Here is a 12,160-nt window from a genome sequence, read left to right on the forward strand (position 1 = left end):
CGACCCCCGTGGGCATCCCCTTCCTGCCTTCATTTTCTGAGTGCTTGGCTCTGATCCGTTCCTTCAAGGGCCCTCCTGGCCTCCAGGAAAGGTCAGATTCCTGGCTGATGGGTGGTAAGTCTTACTCTTCACTGTGTCAACTGGGCCATGATTAATCCGCCTGCATTTTATGGTTCTGTCTTCTACCAGATGTTTCACTAACGTTTGTCACCACACCCACACCATTCTCTCCCAAAAGCCCGCCTTTGTCAACAGAGCAGAAGGTCCCGTGTCCCTCGCCAGGCTGCCACCTGCCCTCCCCACCGTGTCGGAGTCACCACAGCTTTTAGACCGCTGCACCACTTCTCCCCATCCTGTCTGTGACCCCTGACCCCACGTGACTCAGCCCTGCTCACGCGCGGCTCTGTGGAGCAGCCTGTCCCATTTCGTGTCATCACAGATGGCGTTAGTCACCATGGCTGCCGCCGTCTGCAATGCCTGTCATCTTTGTCACCAGAATCTCCCGTAAGGGGGTCCTTTCCTGAAGACCCCCGGGGTCAGTGCCTCGTCATGTGTATGAGCAGGTGCCTGTCTGACTTGTCTTGGTTCATTGCTGTTTCTAATAACAGCACCAAGCAAAAGAACTCTCTGGGGTGCTGGGAATGTTCTAGAACAACACTGTCCAATTCGACAGCCACCAGCCACATGTGGTCACTGAGCTCCTGAAACACGGCCAGTGCAGCAGAGGAACTGAATTTTTTAATAGGTGTTTATTTATTTTTCTTTATTTTGGCTGCGCCAGGTCTTAGCTGCAGCATGCATGTGGGATCAAGTTCTCCGGCCAGGGATCGAACCCGGGCCCCTGCATTGGGAGCACAGAGTCTTACCCACTGGACCACCAGGGAAGTCCTGGAACTTAATTTTTTAATCTAAATTAATTTATGTCGCCACATACGCCTCAGAGTTCCACATTCAGTCCTTATGTAAAATTCTGTTTTATTCTAGTGCCACTGGTTTCAGCTTCCTATCTTCAGAATCTCACCTTGAAATTTACATTTATCAGCAGCAAAATCCCATTCCTTTCACCAAAGACAAAGCCCTGGAGTCAACAGGGTCACCGCAGGCCCCTTTCTGAGTCTCAGACTTACGGCGGACTTACCAAATGCAGCCGGAACCCACCCCCTTACCACTCGGACCCGTGTCTCTGGGGGACAGATGCAAGACCACAGGGCCTGGCTGCGGGCAGTGACATTCAGTCTGTCTTCTTTCGGAGGACCTTGCCCGCACGAGGCCACACCCCAGCGTGGCCCAGCGCCTCCTGCCAGAGGCCTTCCCGGGACCAGAGGATGGCGGAGCTCCCACCTGCCAAGGGAGACATGATGGGAATCAGCCGGTGCTGGGATCGCTTCTGAGGCAGCTGATCAGGGCAGGGAAGGTGAGGCCTGGCCAGGGGTGGGGGGCGGTGAGCAGAGGGGGTTGCAGCCCCCATGCTCTCTACAGCACCAGCCTCAGGGCGGTGGTTTTGAGGACGGGAGGTGAGGGCTGGGGGGTGGGAGGTGCACCCTGCCTCTGCCTGTCCACTCGGCCTGCCCTGCTGCAGCCTCTGAGGGCAGGATGGAGGGGGGCAGGGGGAGGCAAGGTCCAGGGCTGAGGTTCCTTGGGCAGCAGCAGGAAGCTCTTCTACCTGGCCCCCTAGGAAGGAAGGGGCATAGGGGAGGCGCCCACCCGCCCGACAGGGAGACCCAGACAGATGTGATGGGGTCCCATGAGCAGCCCCTTCCCAAACTAGGGGAGGGCGTGCGGAGCTCTACCTCATCACACCTGCAACCTGGGGATCGGATACCACCCACCCACCGGGTGCTCTCCCAGACTACCGTCCAGCTGGGGTAGGGTCATGCCCACCACGTCCCCACACTCACACCTCTGTTCTCGCCACCGGAAGCACAAACTCGCCCTCTGGGCTTCAACGAGGGAGGTTAGGGGAGGGGCGTGGCGACAGGGGAGGGGCCGACCTGCGAGGGAGGGGGAGGGGGGACAGCCGAGGCCCTGGCTCTCTGAGATCCTGGCGAGACCACGGGGCGTTGGAGAGAGATGGGACAGAGGTGCAGTGATGCGGTCACACAGGACCAGCCTCACCTCTTGGTGGGGGTGGGCGTGGACAAGGGGTCTTGGGAGGGGCGGGGCCTCCCTCGGCGTGGTCGTCCCCGCTGTCGGTGGTGGTGGCCTGGACTAGTCGAGGCCGTGATGGCGAGAACTCGGCGGGTCTAAGGATTTAGGCAACTGAACCCCCAGGACCAGGTGCCAGGACGCAGGGCTGGGGCTGCTGGAAGAGCCCGTTTGCAAGGGGGGGAGTTGACTTTGGTCGCGGGTTGGGTCGGGCCGCAGGGCCTCCGAGTGTAGACGGGACTCGAGAACGTTGGGCCGTCGCTCACCGCTCGCCTCCACCAGCCTGCACTACCTGGCGCAGCAGGGACGCGACTCTCCGTGGCGCGCATGCGCGGGATTCGGTGCGAGGCCGGCTGCCTGGAGCCAAGGCCACGCCTCCGCCTAATCACCGGGTCTCCGAAGAAGGCAGCAGCGGGGTTGCAGAGGGGCAGCAAACCCGGGAGGTGGGTCCCAGAGCCAGGAGAGGGGCAGGGCCTAGCACCCCCGGACGCTGCTCCCAAGCCGAGGGAGGAAGCTGAGGCCAGACGTGGGTGACACAGCTGTCACTGGAGCAGCCAGGGTTAGAGGGAGGGGAGACCCCAGGGAACACGAGGCAGCCAGGTCGGGAGAGAGCGGGCCTGTGCCCGCGGCAGTGCTGAAGGAAGAGAGGGGCCACCCCAGGCAGTAGCCGGGAGCTGGCGGGGGACTCGGGGCGGGGGGCCGTCTGACCTGCGGAGGTGAGGTCACCTTAGGACTCAGGAAGGGGAGCTTCAGGTAGGGGCTGGGAAAGTCGAGGTGGCAGGGCCATTAGAGGAGGGTCCCGGATTAGGGAGGGGGTCGCCCAGCAGAACTGGGTGGTGGGCGCGGAGGATGGTGCTCGTGTGGGGACAAAAGACCGAGGGGCCGGCCCTGAAAGATTAGAAAGGAAGAGATGCTAATACTGGTGGTGCTAATACTGGGTGGTGCTAATACTGGATGCTAATACTGATACTGGGCTTCTCAGTCCTCTAACCCCTTTTAAACTGGGGTTTAAAAGGCGTGGTACCTGTTAATGCCTGACATTTCATAAATCACCGCTTTTGAGCACAAAATGCAGTAATTCCCAACAAGTGTTCCCTGTTACCTAGAGGGCGCCTGTCCCGCGCGTTCTGTGCAGCTGCAGCAGTCGTGGGGCGGGGGTTTACTTCTCTTTGCGCGCTGGGGAGGCACCGCCCCGCCTCCACCCGGAGGGGCTCCGCGTACCCGCCCCCCAGTCCCCCCAGCTCGGCCGCTGTCGCTGGTAGCGGAGCAGACACTGTCGCGGCGGCACTTAGAAGCCTGCCCCCGGGCGTCCTTGGAGCAGCCCTGGGGACACGCGATTTCCAGGACACCGTGCAGTAATCTCACAAGACACCCCGCGCGACACACGGCGAGTGAGTTAAATCCCCAGCCTCACCCCTCAGGGTCCGGTGACCGAACTGGGCTGGCCCGGGGGCGGGAGGAAGACGCGGGGTCCGCGACCCCGGCTCCTCCCCGGTGTGCCCGGCTCCTCCCCGGTGTGCCGGGCTCACACCTCACCGACCCCTCCCCAGACGGAGGGGCTCGAGGGCGGGGTTGGGGTGTTAATCCCAAGGCGAAGCCCGTGGGGCCTTTGATGTCCGCGGGGCGGGCTCGGGGGCGGCCTCGATGCCCCACCCAAACTGGCGCCGGCGCCCCTGGGAGTCCAGGCTGCGGGCTCGACCTGACCGCTCTGAAGCCCTGCGGCGGGCTGGGGGCCGAGTTCGGCCGCCGGGGGCGCCGCGCCGACTCAGAGCCCGCGCTCCGGGGGGCGCAGCTCCCGCCGGCGGGTCCCCGCAGCAGCGCCCTGCGGTCGTCTACAGCGCGCCACGTGTTCGTCTGCCTGGTGGCGTGAAGGAGACAGACGCGGTCCGGCCAAGGTTAGAGGAGAGGTCCCGCTGACCCCGCCGCCACCCCACGGAGCACGGGCGCCCCAGAACTCGCCGCCCCCTTCCCCGAGGCCAGCTTGGGGCCAGGGGCACGGACGGGGCCAGTGAGTAGTGAGGCGCTGGCGGCACAGGGGACTCGGACAGGGTGATTGTCCCTAGGCTAGCCCGTGCGGCCTGGGCTTCTCAGTCCGCAGGAACCCTGCGCCCTCCTGGCCACCACGGGATGGAGCCAGGCAGCAGCACAGCAGAGCCCGAAGCGGTCGGGGACCCACAGCGGAGCACGGTGGCTCGCCTGTCCTTCCTGCTCGGTTCCTCGTGGGAGCCAGACGTGGAGTCATCCACGTCCTGAGCCAGCAGACCCCCTTTCTTCCTGTCACCCGAATCTGGAGACAGCTCCTGTGGCACCAGAGTGAAACCCAGCAGAGGGTCTGGGCAGGGGCTGGGGGTAGAGAGAGAGAAGGGCCAGCGGAGCCCGAGGGACCCTCTCTGACCAGCCCCTCGCCACCCTGTCTGGCTAGTTGCCCGCCCACATTCCTACCAAGCAGGACAGCAGGCTGCAGCAGACACCCTGTCCAAGCCCACCCTGTTGCTGGGAGTAGTGATGTGGACCCCTGACCCCCTCGGTGTGCACACCTGTCACCTCTGGCACTGCAGACCCTCGGGGGCAAGTTGGACAGAGGAGATAGCTCGGCACTCCACAGGACAGGCTCCCAGCCGGGGTGCTGGGTGGGAAGGGGCCGTCCTCGCCTTCCGGCAGCCCAGGCCAGCCGGGTGGGGGTGGAGGGGGAGATGAAAGGCTGTAACAGGTCCTCAGTTACCACCTCTCCCTTCACCGGGGACACAGACCCGCCCCTCCCCCAGACATCTTGAAGCCGGGGGAGGTGTGAATGGCCTCCTTTGTGCCTCTGAATTGAAGGCAATTAGGTGCTACTTATCTGTGGGGGGCATTTGGGTCCTCTTTGCAAACCCACCTCCCACCTACCCCGCTCCTCCTGAGCTTATAAGTGCAGCCCAGCCCTGCCAAGACTGAGGCGGACCCTGTGCTCCTCCTGGCCCTCCTGCGCGGCCGGGGCACCCCGGTCCCAGCCCCCACCGTCTGTCCAGAGGCGGATCCTGAGTGTGGCCGCACCACCCAACAAAGCCTCCCTCCTCCGCCTTTCCTGGTGCCTGCGAGCCAGCCTCCAGCTTTGGCTCAGGGGACCGGGTCTCCCAGAGAAGCTGTGCAGGGCCAGCGCACACCGCCAGGCCCGCCAAAGTCTCCCAGGGGAGCCTGTCTGTCCCAGCCCAGGTGTGCAGCAGAGGGGACCACCCCCAGACCGTGGGCAAGGAGGAGGTGAAGTCCTCAGGAGTGTGCGCCAGGGACGCCCACACCTGGTAGGTGTGGGGATTGGGGGGCCTCCCTTCCCAGGCTGGGAAGGGAGCCGGGGAGGTTTCTGGAGCAGGGTCACACATCTGTGTACTCCGGCCACAGGTGGGGCATTCTTTGCAGGGCTGGGGCTTGCGGGTTGTGCCGGACCCCTCCAGCCGGTGAACCCTTCTCAGAAGCAGAAACCACAGTGGCGGTCTTCCCTGCTCAGACCCCTTGGAACTTCTCTTCCCCCCCCCCGCCCTGGAGGGGCTGCCCCCACCCTCTCTGAGCCAGGATGCCCACCTTACACTCGGTACACATGGCCTTCAAGCTCTAAGTCCCTGGGGCCCACTTCTGCAAGAGGGTCACAGGTGAGTGCGTCTCGCAGGTCACGAAACTGCTCAGTTCGGAGGGCCCACCATGGCTCCTCCTGCGAAGCCGGGTGCCTTCGTTCGGCATCCGGACTGCGGCCTGTTCGCCGGCCACCTGGAGTCCTGCAGGGCTGCTTAGGGACAGCACGGCCCGGAGCCCACCGTGCTTCTGTCCTTGTGAGCTTCCCGTGGTTTCCAGACTTGATGGAACGCTTTGTCGTTGGCGGAGGGGGCTTTCTTCGTCTGTCTTTTAGTCTTTGTGACTTAATCACTGCTCTTAGGTGTCAAGTCCTACGTGGCCAAAAGTGGGGCTGGTATTATCTGTAAGTTTGCATTTTTTAAAAAGTTTTAATAATGACCATGGACACATCTTCACCTCATGGGGGTTCTTAGTGCTGCCCTATCTCATAATTAGAAATCAGAGAACAGACGTGCAGGAGACAGAGCCTGGGTACACGGGGAGTCCACGGGAGGGCTTCCCCAGACCGCAGGCCTTTGCCGAGGGTGGGCTCCGCCAGCCCCCATTGCACCCCCCGCCCCGTGAGTCAGAGTTCCTTGTCTGCGGGTGAAAGAAACTGGTTTCTGGAAGGGAGCATTGGGCAGCGGTGAGGGACCGGTGTCAGGATTGCTGTCCACTCTATCGTCCTCTTCGACATCCACGCCTCTGGACCCCCTCCACACTCGAGCTGAAGGCGAGGAGGGGTGTCGCCTTGGCCCAGCGGGAGGCTGGAGGGCGGGCTGCTCTCCTGAGGCCCCGCCGCCGGCACCGTCTGCGGTCACAGCTGGTGGCACCTCCCGGGGTGGGGGGCCCTGTCCGCCCCAGGCAGCACTTTCAGCCACACGGACTGGGTGCCCTCCCGTCCTCCCTCAGGGCTGAGCCAGGAGGCAGAGGGCGCTCGGACTCCCCGTGTGCGCACAGCCTCCACAGCGGAGCAGGTCAGCGCCCTGGTGTGCTCCTTCCGGCACCGCCGCTACCGGGGCCCACTGCTGGCCCGGGAGATGCAGCTCTCCGAAGTGCAGGTGAGGGGGGTGGCCCGTCGTTGCCCTGCTCACCCGGTTTTAGAATCGCCGCGTGAAACACAAACGCCATCTGCAGGACTCGCAGCTGAGCGCGCCCTTCCCCACAGCACTCCGTGCGCACCTGGCGCTCTGACCCCCCCACCCTCTGCCCTGGGCTGTGTGCGGCCTGCAACTGCTGTGCCCATGGGCCAGCCTCTGGGCTCCTTCTGGGGTCCCTGCCGAGCGGAACCAGCCTCCCTGGCTTCCGCCTGGGCCTCGTGTGGCAGGCAGCCCCCCAGACGCCGGGAGCCCGGTGCACACGCTGAGCCCAGCTTTGCCCTGGGGAGCCTGGCACGTGTGCGCCCTGCCGGAGACCCGGGATGTCTTTTAAGGATGTGTGGCTGCCCAGAAGCCCGCAGCTGAGGCCTGTCAGACACCGGGCCTCCGTGCAGAGCTGTGTCTGGCATCTACCTGCAGAGACGCGGTGATCCCCTGTGTGGGCCTGAGACCGGTGGCACCTGGAACCTTCCGGCCTTAGGACTGTGGAGGGTTTACAGTCGAAGGCGTTTCAGAGCCACTTCATACCTGAAAGTTGCCAAAGGGTTGGTCTAGGAAGTGATGGGTCAGCAAACAGTCAAAGGCCAAAGTGGACTGTGTTGCGCCGGGCTCTTACGCCCTCACACACGGGGGTAACGTTACCCTTCGTTGAGGGTAACTTATTCAATAGAAGGTTTCCAGTTAGGGTAAATGAAGTCGAATTCTTATGCTATGTGCTTCCAGACTTTGTGCATGAAAATGGAAACCGGCAGGATTGGGAGGAAGTGAACGTGATTCTCACCTTTTGGCGTTTGAATTCCACGTTAACCACGACCCCAAAGCTGGAAACAGGAAAGGAACTGACGGTGAGCGCGTGTGAGCCAGGGGCTGCCCCCTGCGCTGCCCTGCGCCTCCCTTTGCTGAGGAAGGACCCACGCAGCGTCTGGCCTGCGCCCCCCGAGCTGTCCTCTGTCCTTGCCTGCAGGGCTGTGCCCCGCAGCAGGAGAGAGAGGGCCCCTCCCTGCCCGAGGCGCGCCTGGAAGCCGCCTCACCACTGGAGGAAAGAGCCGGGGGTGCAAACTTTCCGGAGGGTTCTGACACGGCACTCAAAGGGTGTCTGCGCCGCATGGGTGACAGTGGGCGAGCTGGGGCGTGGGGGTGATGCCCGGATACCGCAGTGAAGGGCCAGTTCAGAGAGGACCTGGGTATTCAGTACAGGAGTGCTTTGGGGGAGAGTAGGAGGGATTGAGGAAGAGGCAGGTGATCGGGGAAGGGCAGCGGGGCACAGCTGGGTGGGTGAAGGTGCGCCCTGGGGCCTGCCAGGCAGGAAGGCAACGAGGGGCAGATACCCTGAGACCTCCTGCTCGCTGTGGAGGGTGGGTTCCGAGCAGAAAGCCGCCGTGCGAGAAGCAGAAGCCTGGGTGTCGGAGGATAGAGCCGGGCCAGTGTGGGGGCGGCTGCCGAAGGCCGCTTGGCGCCTTTGGGATTTTGGCCGAGTTCCGCAGCAGCGCGGTGTGGGCCCTGGTACCGCACTGCGGTTGTGGCTTTCTTTCCAGAGGTGGGCCTTTTACAGCTGTGTGGAGCCGCTTGTTCAGGGTTTCCTGTGGGTCGGGATTCGCTTAAATAGGTACAGGTCCGTGTGGTTTCAGCTGTTCTAACCTTTGGTTCAGAAAAGCCTAAGCTTCTGCCTGGATTCTCTCTCGACCCTAAAATCTTAGCCAGAGTCTAGCTTGTCTCGTTCCTTCCAAGCTACCCAGTGGTTCAGGGGAAGCTGAGCGATCCTCAACGTCTGTGTCCCGTGATGTGTGTGTGTGCGCCTCTGTGTGTGTGTCCCGTGATGTGTGTGTGTCTCTGTGTCTGCGTATGTCCCTGTGTCTGTGTGTCTTTTGCCTGAGTGCTGTCGCCTCCGCTCCCAGGGCTTTGGGTGTCACTTGTCTGCAACCTCCACCCACTTCTGGGCAGCGGTGCCCCCTTACCTGGTGCTCTCTAACCCACGGTTGTCATGACCAGCAGTGACTGGTGGGACCAGGCTTCCCAAGCCCTGCTTCCATCCTGCTGCTCAGACAGGCGCGTTAGAGCCTCACCCGCTGGCAGGGACTGGGCAGAACAGTCTAAATCCCAGTTTAGGGAAACGGGGACTTTGCAGTGGACACTGGCGGGGGCAGCCGGCCTTGAGCAGGAACCGGGTGGAAACGGGAGAGCCCACGGCTCTGTCAGGTCCACCTCCTCTGGTTTGGGAGCCAGACCTGGTGACAGTCTGCAGGGCCTCATGCCTGAAACTTACATACAGAAGGTGCCAAACCCACACGATAAGGTACATAGAGCGGAACCAGCTGGCGGGGTCCACGGGCTGTCTGTCTTGCTCTAAACTTTTCTGTCTGTGGTTGTCATAGGAGGTGCTGGGCGGGGCTGCTTGGGTGTTGGCCCCTCCCCTTCCTAGGGCCAGGCACATCCCTCCGCCCTCCCCCACCCAGTTCTGAGCCACCCAGTTCTTGGCGCCCAGGCAGTGATGCCTGGTTGTGGGTCAAGAATGGGTCCTCTCAGCCAGGCCACCCGCACAGGCCCCATAGCAGAGGGGCTTGCAGAACAGACGCGGCACTGCCAAGCCCCCTTAAGGGTGTGGGAGCATCTCCCCTCCATGACCTCACAGATTCTCGGTCCTCCTCCCGCTTCAGTGGCCCCTGGTGGCAGAGGACCTGCCACATCCGAGACCATTGCTGTCCAGGGGTCAGGACCACCCGGGCCGCATGGCGGGGTGGCAGGACCAGCCAGGCCTCTGCAGCTGGAGGGCTCCGTGTTGCCCCCTTCCCAGGCCGGTAAGCTCCTCATTCCCAGCTGTGGTGGTGATTGCAAGAGACAAGGGGACAGGCAAACCCCTCCCCAGGGAAGCCATGCTGAGCTTTGTGGGGTAGGATCATTCACCCAGTGCCTCTGTGAGCCCCACCCCACCATTTACGGGGCAGGGGCCCCTGCGACTGGCGGCCTGTAGGGGCGTCACCTGGCTTTTCCGAGGGCTGCCTGGCCCCAGGCTGTTCTCTGTGCTCCCCAGCTGAACCAGAGCTGATACAGGACACACTGGCCTGCTCTGCTCGACCTCCTGGTGGGGACTCCTGGCCCATCTCCCTGCCGAGGGAGCCGCCCACAAGGGACCCCACCCTGCGGCTGGGGCAAGTCAGGGCCCAAGGGGAGGGTATGCGCGGCCAGCTGCAGTGACTCTGAAGGGTTTCCCTCCCTGGGCCCAGGAGCCATACCCTGCAGCTGCTGACAGGAGGATGATGGTAGAGAGCAAGGCACAGCCACTGGCTGCCTGGATCCAGCCGTGCCTGCAACCCACCTCTTTCCCCATCACAGGAAACAGGTGTCTGGATCCGGCCACTGTTCCTCGTGCACTCAGGGTATTGTATATACCTGCTTCCCTTCAATACTCTCAGTGGTCCAGGGGGAGCCTCACCAGCAGAGCCAGCCCCCAGCCCCCTGGTGACGATGGGCCAGATGGAGAGTGGCACTGTGGGGGCAGGGAGCTCCGTTCGCTGGGCTGATCAGCCGATAAGATAAGCCTGAGCGTCACTGTTGAAGCTCTCGGTTCACTGGGCTCCCTCTGTCCCTTTTCCTGCCGCAGGATGTTAAGGCCAACAGGCTCCAGAGCCAGGGAGTTCCCACCTGGACCAGCGAGCCGGCGCCCCAGGCAGTGCTGGGGGGCAGGCTGTGCACACTCCATCCCTGGGAGCCCTGGCCCGCCCACCTGGCGCCGCCAGGCCTGGGGAGTGTCCTGCCCCCGTGACCCTGGTTATCAGAAAGCCCCCCACCCCACTGCCCCCCCACCAGCTGATGTGTCTGGGAGTCGTTTCATTCCCTCATGTTGACGTATTTTTTTATCAGGTTCCCTCAAGACCACTCATTCTTACTGATGTGCCCCCCCTGCCCCCACCAGCATGGACGAGAAGAAACACGACGGAGGGAGCTTTGCTTTCAGCGCTTCAACGGTCAAAGCTTTTCCACACTGAACTTTACAAGAAGTCACCTTTATTGACATTTCCGACGGGAAAATACACTCACACTCGTTACAAGTGTGATGAAGGTGGAGACAGCATCCCTGCGGCAGCCCCCGCTGATGCCCTCCCCCCGCCCCGCTTCTCTGCACATCCGAGCCCCATGGTCCCAGACCCAGACCCCGCAGTGGTCCCAAACGGGCTGCCCCCGCTCCTGTTCCGGCACCTTCTATAACTTTTCAGGGCAGCCCCAGTGACAGTCACCGTGGAGCAGGGGCCTGCTCAGCCCCTCTCCCACGCGCCTGCAGGGGCAGGGCCTGGACCACGCCGTCCGCAGCTCTAGGGCACGCACAGAAGCGAAGATTACCCGATCTTCTTGTCCTAGGACGGGCGACCCCTCCCTCTCCCTGCCCCCACCGCCCCCCATACATCGTCCTGATGGAGGAGGGCAAGGACCCCCTGGCCCCGTCATCCGGAGCCATCCCCGATCCAGCGTGCAGGACGTGGAAGCAGGTCCAGAGGCAGGTGCGTGGCGGGGAATGGGCTCTGCAGCGCGGCAGGACCTCGGCGCCCCATTTTCCCATGCCCTACACCTCTTTAGGCCAGACCCTCAAAGAAGTATATGCATAGGAAAAAGGAACAGCGAGCAGCGTGGCCGGCACGGGCGCGGGTCCAGGAGGGTCCGACCTGGGTCAGGTGAGGCGCGGGGACGAGCTGCGGCCTCGGCTGGGCGGCTGCAGGCGTCCTGTGGGTGCGAGTGAGCGGGATGGGCTGGTGGGCTGAGGCGGAGGCAGGGAGGCCGGCTGGGCCTTACCTGGTCAGCCTCGGGTCCGCGGTCTCTGCGGGCGAGCGGGGCCGGGAGCGAGGAGGAGAGCCGCTTGCTGATTGCGGGCTCTGCCGCTGCGGCCGCCGGGCGCCCCTTTATGCGAGGCAGAGACCTTGGCGGGCAGCACCCGGAGCAGCGGCCATCACGTGCGGTCACGGGCTGCTCTGTGCCAAGGACCCCGCCCGCCCCCGCACCTGCGAGATTGGGGCACAAAGACCCGCTCTGAGCAGAGCGCCCAGCCTCGGCATGCGGGCGGTGAGGCCAACGGAGCCGGGGGCTGCTGGCCAGGACCTGGGACCGGGCCAGCCCTGGCCGGCAGCCTCCTCCGGACCTTATCTCCCCACGAGCCTCTGCTTGCGTCACGGCCCAGAACACACAGGGGAGAGAGAGCCTCCAGGGAGGTGGCACCTCTCCCCTCCCCTCCCGGCCTCCCAGCCTCCTGCCCTGGCCACGGAGCCCCAGGACCCCTGCCTCAGGAGGCCGCCTGGGACTGGGGCTGCCCGGAGTCCAGAGGATCCGGTGGGGGAGCTCTGCCTGGCCGC

The sequence above is a fragment of the Orcinus orca genome, chromosome 14 (assembly GCF_937001465.1).
Source record: "Orcinus orca chromosome 14, mOrcOrc1.1, whole genome shotgun sequence".
Taxonomy (NCBI): Eukaryota; Metazoa; Chordata; class Mammalia; order Artiodactyla; family Delphinidae; genus Orcinus; species Orcinus orca.